This window comes from Grammomys surdaster, unplaced genomic scaffold (genome assembly GCF_004785775.1).
Source record: "Grammomys surdaster isolate TR1022 unplaced genomic scaffold, NIH_TR_1.0 252, whole genome shotgun sequence".
Lineage (NCBI taxonomy): Eukaryota > Metazoa > Chordata > Mammalia > Rodentia > Muridae > Grammomys > Grammomys surdaster.
In genome coordinates, this window is record NW_021604693.1 from 508,144 (window position 1) to 519,606 (window position 11,463).

An 11,463-nucleotide genomic window follows, 5' to 3' on the forward strand; every position below is an offset into this window, starting at 1 on the left:
CTTAGATTCTACTTCCCACCAGTCAGAATGGCTAAGATCAAAAACTCAGGTGACAGCAGATGGTGGAAAGGATGTAGAGAAAGAGGAACACTCCTCCATTGTTTGTGGGATGGAAAGTTGGTACAACTACTCTAGAAATCAGTCTGGTGGTTCCTCAGAAAATTGGATATAGTACTACCTGAGGACCCAGCTATACCACTCCTGGGAATATACCCAGAAGATGCTCCAACATATAATAAGGACACATGTTCCACTATGTTTTAGCAGCCTTATTTATAATAGCCAGAAGATGGAAATGACCCAGATGTCTCTAAACAGAAGAATGGATACAGAAAATGTGGTACATTTACACAATGGAATACTACTCAGCTATTAAAAACAATGACTTCATGAAATCCGCACACAAATGGACAAAACTTAAAAATATCATCTGGAGTGAGGTAGCCTAATCACAAAAGAACACACATGGCATCCACTCACTCATAAGTGGATATTAGCCTAAAAGTTCAAAATACTCAAGATACAATTCACAGACCATTATGAAGCTCAAGAAAAGGGAAGACCAAAGTGTGGATGATTCAGTGCTTTTTAGAGGGGGAACAAAATATTCGCAGGAGGAAATATGGAGATAAAGTGTGGAGCAGAGACAGAAGGAAAGGCCATCCAGAGACTGCCCCAACTTGAGATCCATCCCACATACATACACCAAACCCAGACACTATCATGGATGCCAAGAAGTGCTTGCTGACTGGAGCAGGATATGGCTGATTCCTGAGAGGCTCTGCCAGAGTTTGAAAAATACAGAGGCAGATGCTTGCAGCCAACCATTAGACTGATTGTGGGGTTCTGATGGAGGAGTTGTAAAAGGGACTGAAGGAGCTGAGGGGGTTCACAGCCCTATGGAGGCAGCAACTGGCCTGATCCTCCAGATCTCCTGGGGACTGGACAACTAACCAAAGAGTACACATGGAGGGACCCATGGCTCTGGCCACATATGTGGCAGAGGATGGCCTTGTTGTACATAAGTGGGAAGAACAGCTTTTGGACCTGAAGGGGTTCGATGCCACAGTGTAGAAGAATGACAGGGCAGGAAGGCAGGAGTGAGTGGGTGGGTGGGTGGGTTGTTGAGAGGTGGGGGGGTTGGGGAGGGGTGAATGGGATAGGGTGTTCCAGAAGGGAGACATGGAAAGGGTATAACATTTAAAATGTAAATAAATAAAATATCCAATAAAATAAAATAAAATAAAATAAAATAAAACCGGGTCAGACACATGATATTCCTGGTTCTTTTGGTAGAATCCTTGGACAAGTAGAAAATAAACAGAATTATGAACTGTCTAGATCTCTGAAGATTAGCAGAACATCATTCTTTCTAATTCATGCCTTGCTTATCGAGACACCCATTATTCTACATATGACACTTGTAACCTCTTCATTTCTGTGTTTTACATCATGACTAATGATCTGTTGTTGTACTTCTGTTTTCATAGTGTATGTCAGCAAAATACCCTTTAAGACTTCCTTTTTCTAAGTTTCCCACACTCATCTTCCCTGTGAACTTCCATGGATTTCAATACATGCAGTATTAATTTTGCATCACAAAAACTGTGACAGACAGATATATATCCTTTGTCCTTGATCTGTATATCAATGTGGGTTACTGCAACATGACCATCATTATGAGTTGTTATTGAAATATTCATAACATGTGCAATTCCCAGCATGAGCAGGTGTCATATTCGGCCTAGGAAATACAAAGATGAAAATCTATAGAAAGCTAGAAAGAGTCCTTTATTATCTTCTTTCTGTGTGGAGTCAAGTTGAAGATGACAAGCATAATGTCTGACTCCAGGGTCACCTTCTCTCTTAATTTTACCAGTGGAGTTGGTAGAACTTGGGAATTAAGTGATTTTTAGTATAATTCTGACTTCATTAACTAGGTCTTGGAGATCCTATCATTCTCCCTTCCTCAACTTGTTCTTCCTGTCAGTGGCCTGATGTTCTTATTTGTGTCTGTGTCAACTATTGAATTCTCCATCTTTCTCTCTCCATTTCCCATTTATTTGGCTGCATTAACAGCACAATATTTTTTCACTGGCTTGACTTGAGATTTGCCTTGCTGTATTTGTCTAACATAGACATTTTGGTATTCCTAGAATTGGACAGTGTATGAAACATTGCAAGTTTCATTTCAGGCTATTTTATAAGTTCATTTCATCTTATTTTGTACCAAGTATAATCTTTCAGAAGATAAATAGTAATGGTAGATAACATGGAAACTCTTCTCACCTTCACTATGGTTCAAATATTCATAAGGGAGTACAGACCAAGAATTATGATGTTTTCCCTTCCAAAATTTGGATGCATCAGTATCCTGACTTTATAGCTCCATGTTTATCACTTCCCTGGTTCTTAATTTGCCCTTGATATGAATTCCTATATTAGTTTCCATTCACTGTCATAACAAATTACCACAAATAGGATTCTTAAATGAATACAAGTGTTACAGAGATCACAATTCTGAAAGAAACCCCAATGGCATAAATCAGGTATCTGTGTATATATGTTACTGCAGAGAGCCTTAGGACAACCTTATTTCTTTTTGCCTTCTACCAACTAGAGCTTCGTGTATTCATTAGGACTTTCCTACAATGTCAGAGTTAGAAATAGTATGTCTTATTATGCTTTATTCTGACCACTATGTACCTCTACTCAGTGATAATTTCCTCAGGTAAGAAATAAAGTAAGAAAGTAAAAACATTTAGAATTTAACAAAAATGAAGGCACAACATACCCAATTTATGGGACACAATGAAAGTAGGGCTAACAGGAAAACTCAAGTCTCTGAGTGCCTCCATAAAGAAATTGGAGAGAACATATACTAGTAGATTAATAGCACATCTCAAAGCACTAGAACAAAAAGAACCAAATACACCCAAGAGTAGTAGACTCAGGGCTGAAATCAACCAAGTAGAAACACAAAGAACTATATAAAAAATCAACAAAACCAGGAGCTGGTTCTTTGAGAAAATCAACAAGATAGAAAAATTCTTAGCCAGACTAAACAGAGGGCAAAAAGACAGTATCCAAATTAACAGAATCAGAAATGAAAAGGAAGACATAACAACAGAAACAGAAGAAATTAAAAAAATCATCAGATTCTACTACAAAAGACTATACTCAACAAAACTGGAAAATCTGGACAGATACTAGATACCAAAGTTAAATCCGGCTCAGATAAACCATCTAAACAGTCCCATAACCCTAATGAAATAGGAGCAGTCATTAAAGGTCTCCCAACCAAAAAAAATCCCAGGACCAGATGGATCCAGTGCAGAATTCTATCAGTCCTTCAAAGAAGACCTAATTCCAATACTCTTCAAAATATTCCACAAAGTAGAAACAGAAGGATCACTATCTAATTTGATTTATAAAGCCATAGTTATGCTGATGCCAATACCAGACAAAGACCCAACAAAAAAGGGAACTTCAGACCAATTTCCCTTATCAATATTGATGCAAAAATACTCAATAAAAATTTCACAACACAAATCCAAGAACACATAAAATGATCATCTGAATGATGCAGGACTGCTTTAATATATCGAAATCTGTCAATGCAATCCACTATATAAACAAACTCAAGGGAAAAAACACATGATCATCTCATTAGATGCTGAAAAAGCATTTGACAAAATTCCACACCCCTTCATTTTAAAAGTCATGAAAAGAACAGAAATTCAAGGCCCATATGTAAACATAGCAAAAGCAATATACAGCAAACCAGTTGCCAACATCAAACTAAATGGAGAGAAACTTGAAGCAATCCCAGTTAAATCAGAGACTACAGAAGGCTGCCCCCTCTCTCCCTATCTATTCAATATAGTACTTAAAGTTCTAGCAAGATCAATTAGACAACAAAAGGAGCTCAAAGGGATACAGATTGGAAAAAAAGAAGAAGTCAAAATATCACTATTTGCAGATGATATGATAGTATCATCTTAAGTGACCCCAAAACTTCTACCAGAGAACTCCTAAACCTGATAAACAACTTCAGCATAATGGCCGGATATAAAATTAACAAACCAGTAGCCTTCCTCTACTCAAAGGAAAAATGGGCTGAGAAAGAAATTAGGGAAAAAACACCTTGACAATATTCACAGATAATATAAAATATCTTGGTGCAACTCTAACCAAGCAACTTCAGCTTCTGCATGACAAGAACATCAAGTCTCTGAAGAAATAAATTGAAGAAGACCTCACAAGATGGAAAGATCTTCCATGCTCATGGATTGACAGGATTAACATAGTAAAAATGGCCATCTTACCAAAAGCATTCTACAGATTCAATGCAATCCCAATCAAAATTCCAACTCAATTCTTCACAGAAATGAAAAGAGCAATTCTCAAATTCATTAGGAACAACAAAAAACCCAAGATAATGAAAACTATTCTCAACAATAAGAGAACTTCTGAGGAATCACCATCCCTGACCTCAAGCTATACTACAGAGCAAACAAGTAGATCAATGGAATAGAATTGAAGACACAGAAATGAACCCACACACCTATGGTCACTTGCTCTTTGACAAAGAAGCTAAAACCATCCAGTGGATAAAAGGCAGCATTTTCAACAAATAGAGCTGGCTTAAGTGGTGGTTGGCATGTAGATGAATGCAAATTGACCCGTTCTTATCTCCTTCTACACCTCTCAAGTCCAAGTGGATCAAAGATCTCCACATAAAACCAGACACAATGAATCTTAGAATAGAAATTGGGAAAGAGCCTCAAACACATCGGCACAGAGGAAAAATTCCTATACAGAACATCAATGACCCAGGCTCTAAGATCCACTATAGACAAATGGAATCTCATTACATTGAAAAGCTTCTGTAAGTCAAAGGACACTGTCTTCACGACAAAAAGGCAACCTACAGATTGGGAAAAAAATCTTTACCAATCTTACATTTGATAGAGGGCTAATATCTAATATATACAAATAACTCAATAAATTAGACTCCATAGATCCAACTTACCCTATTAAAAATGTGGTACAGAGCTAAACAGAAAATTCTCAACTGAGGAATATTGAATAGCCAAGAAGCACCTAAAGAAATGTTCAACATCTGTCATCATCAGGAAAATGTAAATCGAAATGACCCTGAGATTCCATCAGTCAGAATGGCTGAGATCAAAAACTCAGATGTCAACATATGCTGGTAAGATTGTGAAGAAAGAGGAACACTCCCCGATTGCTGGTGGGATTGCAAGATGGTATAACCACTCTAGAAATCAGTCTGGTAGTTCCTCTGAAAATTGAACCTGAGGATTCAGCTATACCACTCCTGGGCATATACCCTAAAGATGTTTCAACATATAATAAGGACATACATTCCACTATGTTTATAGCAGCCTTATTTACAATATCCAGAAGCTGGAAACAACCTAGAAGTCCCTCAACAGAATAATGGATACAGAAAATGTGATATATTTATACAATGGAGTACTACTTAGCCATTAAAAGCAATGACTTCATGAAATTCTTAGGAAAATGGATGTAACTGGAAAATATCATCCTTTGTGAGGTAACACAATCACAAATATCATCCAAGGCATGTAGTCACTAGTAAGTGGATATTAGCAAAAAAGCTTGGAATAACCATGATGCAACTTTCAGGCCATATGAATGTCAAGAAGGAGGAAGACCAAAGTGTGGATACCTTAGTCCTACTTAGAAGGGAGGACAAAGTAATCAAGGGAGGTAGAGGTTGGGAGGGACTTGAGAGGAATAGAGGAGGGGGATAGAAAAAAGGGGGGCAGGATCAGGTGTGGGAGGAGATGGAAGAGATGTACAGAGGGTCAGGAAATTGAACAAAGGTGTGTAGCAATGCTGGATAGGGAACTGGGGGTACCCAATAGAAAGTCCCAGACTCTAGGAAAGGAAGAGGCTCCCAGGCTTTACACAGGACCAGTACCTTCAACTGAATTTTCCTCCTAGGGAAGCTGCAGCCAGTCAGCATGGCTCAGGAGTTTGTGAAATGCAAGATCCAGTCTGGGAAGGTGGTTTTGTTCATCAAGGCCACCTGCCCCAACTTCATTAAGACCTAAGAGATCCTCAGTCAACTCCCTTTCAAACATAGTCTTCTAGAATTTGTGGAGATCACAGCCACTAACAACACCAGTGCGATTTAAGATTATTTACAACAGCTCACCAGAGGGAGAACAGTTCCTGGGGTCTTCCTAGGTAAAGATTGCATAGACAGATGCAGTTATCTAGTCTTCATGCAACAGAATGGGGAGCTGATGACCCTACTGAAGCAGATTGGAACTCTGCAGTTATGAAAGGGGTGGCAGGCAGAGCCCATGTTGACAGCAGCAGTCCAGCCAGATTTATGGACAGTGCCCCTAAGAGTTGATGTGTATTTCAGAGGACGTCAGTATTTCCTGGTGACTGGGATTTTTCTTTCTTTTTTTAAAATTATTTTATTGGATGTTTTATTTACATTTCATATGTTGTCCCCTTACTCCATCCCCCACCCACCCAGGAATCCCCTATCCCCTCACCCCTCCTCCTTCTTCTCTGTGGATGTAACCTCTATCTACCCACCCCCCATCCCACCTCCCCACCCTCAAAATTCCCACCCCCTGGGGCATCCAGCCTTCATGAGGTCAAGGTTCTCTTCTTCCACCTATGCCCAGCAGGGACCTCCACTCTTACGTATTCAGCTGAAGCCCTGGATCCCTCCCTAAGTGCTCCCAGGCTGGTGGTTTAGACCCTGGGAGCTGTGGTTGGTTGGTCTTGTTGCTCTCCTCATGGGGCCACAAACCCTTTCAGCTCCAATGGCCTTCACTCTAACTCTTCCATTGAGAACCCCATTATCAGTTCAATGGCTAGTTGTGAGCATCTGCCTCTGAATATGTCAGACTCTTGAAGACCTCTAAGGAGACATCCATATCAGGCTCTTATCAGCATGCACTTCCTGACTTCCACATCAGCATCTACCTTTGGTGACTGCACATGAGATGGATACTCAGGTGGAGAGGTCTTCAAATGGCCCCTCCTTCAGTTTCTGTCCCTCACTTTGTCTCCATATTTGCTCCCTTGAGTATTTTGTTGCTCCTTCTAAGAAGGACCGAATCACCCCCACTTGGTCTTCCTTCTTTATGAGCTTCATGTGGCCTGTGAGTTGCATCTTGGGCATTTCAAGGTTCTGGGCTAATATCCAATGATCAGTGAGTGAATACCATGTGTGTTCTTTTGTGATTGGCTTACCTCACTCAGGATGATAATTTCTAGTTCCATCCATTTACCTAGGAAGCTATCGAATTCATTGTTTTTAATAGCTGAGTAATACTCCATTGTGTAAATATACCACATTTTTTGAATCCATTCCTCAGTTGAAGGACATCTGGGTTCTTTCCAGCTCCTGGCTATTATAAATAAGGCTGCTATGAACATAGTTGAGTATATGTGCTTGTTATATGTTCGAGCATCTTCTGGGTATATGCCTAGGAGTGGTATAGCTGGATCCTCAGGTAATGCTATGTCCAATTTTCTGAGGAACCGCCACACTGATTTCCAAAGTGGTTGCACCATCTTGCAGTTTATTTCTTCTTTTCCTAAGTGCTCAAAGCTGTTGCAATTTGCCTCTAATCATGGATGGGGCTGAGAAACTTAACAGATCACACTGGTTTGATTATCCATTTTTCATGTGCTGATATGTGTCTATCTCTAAGCCTATGTTTTCTAATCCAGTGGATCTAAGTCTCTAGTGAATCTGTTGCTGGTTTTCTGGGACTGCTGGTCAGCTGAAGTCATTTTGCAGAAGTCCACTACCTAAAGGATTGTTAAATCAATGGATATTGTGAGTTTGTTTACTAGTCACACACATGCCTCTCCCTCCCTTGTGCATGCACCCATCCCACTTCTGCATTCACTGCTTTCAGCCAGTGTTCTCAGCCTCCCCTCCCAAAACTCACAGAAGTTCACAATTGTATGAGGATGCTGTTCAAAACATCAGATGAAGACCTTTAGCATAGTTTGTCCTCACTGTGGCCATATTAACATAGGCATCGAAGCAGATGGTGCATTCAGCTCTGTTCGTAAAGGTGATTAATTGCCCAGAAAATTCCAAGCAGCTGTGTGTTGATCCAAGTTAGAGTACCAGCAAAATCAAATATGAAATGCAAAATTGCAGAACTCTCCTTCCAAGAATGTCTACGAAAGAAGTTGTTTCTGAAACACTGTCCTAAATAATTTCACACTTTGACATTTTGCTTTGATGTCTTACTATGACATTTAACTATCATGGAACAGTAGGTCCTTTCTCTGGTCTCTAGTGAGAAGGACTCATTTCTAATAAAGATGTATCTGTAGATGAAAAAAGAGGCTCCCAGTACCCAATGGGATGACATTAGCTAAGATACTCAACAAGGAGGAGAGAGAACCTGTAGAGACCATATCCCGTGGATAGGCATGGCTCCTGGTTAAGGGATGGGGCCACCTGCCCTTCTCAAAATTTCAACCCAGAATTGCTCATGTCTAAAGGAAATCCAGTGACAAAGAGTGGAGCAGAGACTGAAGGAAAGGTCATCCAAAATGTGACCCACGTGGGGATCCATCCCATATGCAGACACCAAACCCAGACACTTTTGCTGATGCCAAGAAGTGCTTTCTAACAGGAGCCTGATATGGATGTTTCCTGAGAGGCTTTGCCAGAGCCTTACTGATACAGATGTAGATGCTTGCAGCCAACCATTGGGCTGAGCACAGGATCTCAATGGAGGAGTTAGGGGAAGGACTGATGGAGCTGAAGGTATTTGCAACTCCATAGGAAGAACAACAATAGCAACCAACCAGACCCCCAGAGTGCCCAGGGACTTAACCACCAACCAAAGAATCCACATGTTGGACCCCACGGCTCCAGCTGCATAAGTAGCAGAGGATGGCCTTGTCTGGCACCAATGGGAGAGGAGGCACTTGGCCCTTGGACATGATGTCCCAGCACAGAAGAATGCTAGGGCAGTGTGGTGGGTGTGGGGACGTGGGGGTGGGAGTGTGGGAGGGGGAACACCCTCCTGGAAGCAGGAGTAAAGGGATGGTGGGATGGGAGGTTATCAGAGGGGAAACAGGGAAGAGGGATAACATTTAAAATGTAAATAAAATAACAAATATTTTTTTAATCCACAAAGGCTTCAGAAATCAGAATAACAACCCATAGAAATACAATATACTGAGTTAAGATTATGTTTGAACATACAAATTATGTTTGAACTTTAGAACATTGTCACTTTAGAACAGTGTCATATAATAGCTTGTATGCTTTATTTTTTAGGCTTTCAAAATTTAAAATATATACATGTGTTGATATGTCATACACTTGACATATATTCAGGATTCCAATATGCCTTTGCCTTGAGTTCTAAAAAGGCTGATTCTAAGATTGTGAATTTTTAGAGATAATAACTATCTTGAAGATGTCTTTACAGATTGAAGCTGACAATGCTTCAGCATATGTATCTATTAGAATACAACAATATTTTAGACATTATGACATAAAACATGTTACTGGAATATCTCATAATCCTACAGGACAAGCAACTGTAGGGAGAGCTAACAGGACTTTAAAGGAAATGCTCATAAAACAGAAGGGGAATATGGGATCTCCCAAAGAAAGTTTAAATAATGTTCTATTCATTTTTCATTTTTAAAATGCCAGTGAATAGGATAGTACAATTGTTGAAAAGCACAAGATCTTAGAAAGGACTACTAAATTAGGCCAGCATGAATATGTGATAACTGGTGTCACCTTGGGGAAGAGGTTTTGTCTTTGTTTAAACATGAAAAGAAAAGTTATGAATCTCATCAAAATTAATAAAAATTAGATTTGACAAGGGAAGACTTCCTGAAGATCTAGGCTGCATCCATGAAGGAAGAAACTAAAACAAAACAGGAAACACAAACGGTGATCCCTCTACAGGGGAACAGCTCATAGACATGAAAGTGTTTTTGCATAGGCAATAAATCTTGTTGGCTATAGAGTTCTCAAGACCTACCATGCCATACTTTCAAATGACATGGATAGAAATTTATATTACAGTTTGGATATATAGTCCAAACGGACCTAAAATGTTTGATACCTTTTCCCTGCTTGAACATAGAGCAAAGACTCATCTTTAACTGAATTGTGCACTGCACATTCCATATAGTGCAGAAATGTATATTAGCTTTGAAAGTTTATGTTTTTGCAAAATAAAAGGACCAAAACCAAAGAAGATGAGTTGCCTAGGTGATTCAGCCTCACAGATGGCCTCAGCTGTTGTTTCCTCAAAAAATCTTGATACAGACAAAAACATTTATACTGCTAAATAGAACTTCCAGCATCACAACCTATTCCAGTCAGGACTGAAGTTAAGTCCTGCACTGTCACAACACAGAGAAACTGGACAACAAATGCTACAGCTAGCTTTCTTAAGACTGATCAATATCCCAAGTTTCTTTGGGCACTCTTTAAAAACCTGATGCCCCAAATAGCAGAAAACAATATCAAGAGAATGATATCTGATTCTCAAAAAGTTGGGTGGATTGTTTGGTCATTTGGTAGGTGAACTCTGATTCGTATTAGTCAAGCAGGAAACAAAATAAGGGAAGTTAGATTAAAAATTTCTTTTCCTCTTTCTCTTTCTTTCCTCTACACTTCTTTCTCTCCTATCTGATGTTAGGGAAAAGCAGGAAGAAAAAATAAAAAGAAAAAGGAGAGATATCAGAATAATAAAATAAAAGATTATTGAATCTACTTTTAGATCAAAGAGCATTAATAAGTCAAATATTTTACATTTGCTATAGGCTTTGTATATTGATACAAATTTAAGATTATATTTGTTACAATATATTATCTTTTATGTTTCTACTCTTGTTTATGGTATTGTACCTATTGCAGCTCATTTGCAAATGCAATATTGAAGCTCTAGTCCTTTTAAAAACTGTTATTGCAAACTGTTGAGGATAATTAAAAAATGAAAGTTGCAGAAAAATAAAAGAAAAAGGCATATGGAATCCTATTTTATACCACACACAAACACACACACACACACACACACACACACACACACACATCTATGAAGTTTAATCACAGTTACCCTATTCAAAAAGATATATAAAAGCTAATGTCAAAGAGGTATGACTTGAAAGAGAGTATGGAGGAATATATGGCAGAATTTGTAGGGAGAAAAGATAATAAATAATATAGCTATATTTAAAAGAGAATAAACCACATGAAAACCTTTATAACACACACATGTACATCTAACACACACACACACACACACACACCTATGAAGTTGAATCTTGGTTACTCTATGCAAAAATATAATGCTCCTTTAAGAAGCCATGAGATATTAAGCAGAAAATGTCCAGTGACAGTTGGGGTATCCTCTTTCTTGTTACTGGTCAGAGAAAACAAGG

At 39.0% G+C, this 11,463-nt stretch overlaps 1 pseudogene; it reads left to right on the top strand.

The window, feature by feature from the left end:
- The first annotated feature begins 6,017 nt into the window (after positions 1-6,017).
- LOC114627320 lies at positions 6,018-6,341 on the top strand (annotated as a pseudogene).
- Positions 6,342-11,463: the final 5,122 nt, after the last annotated feature.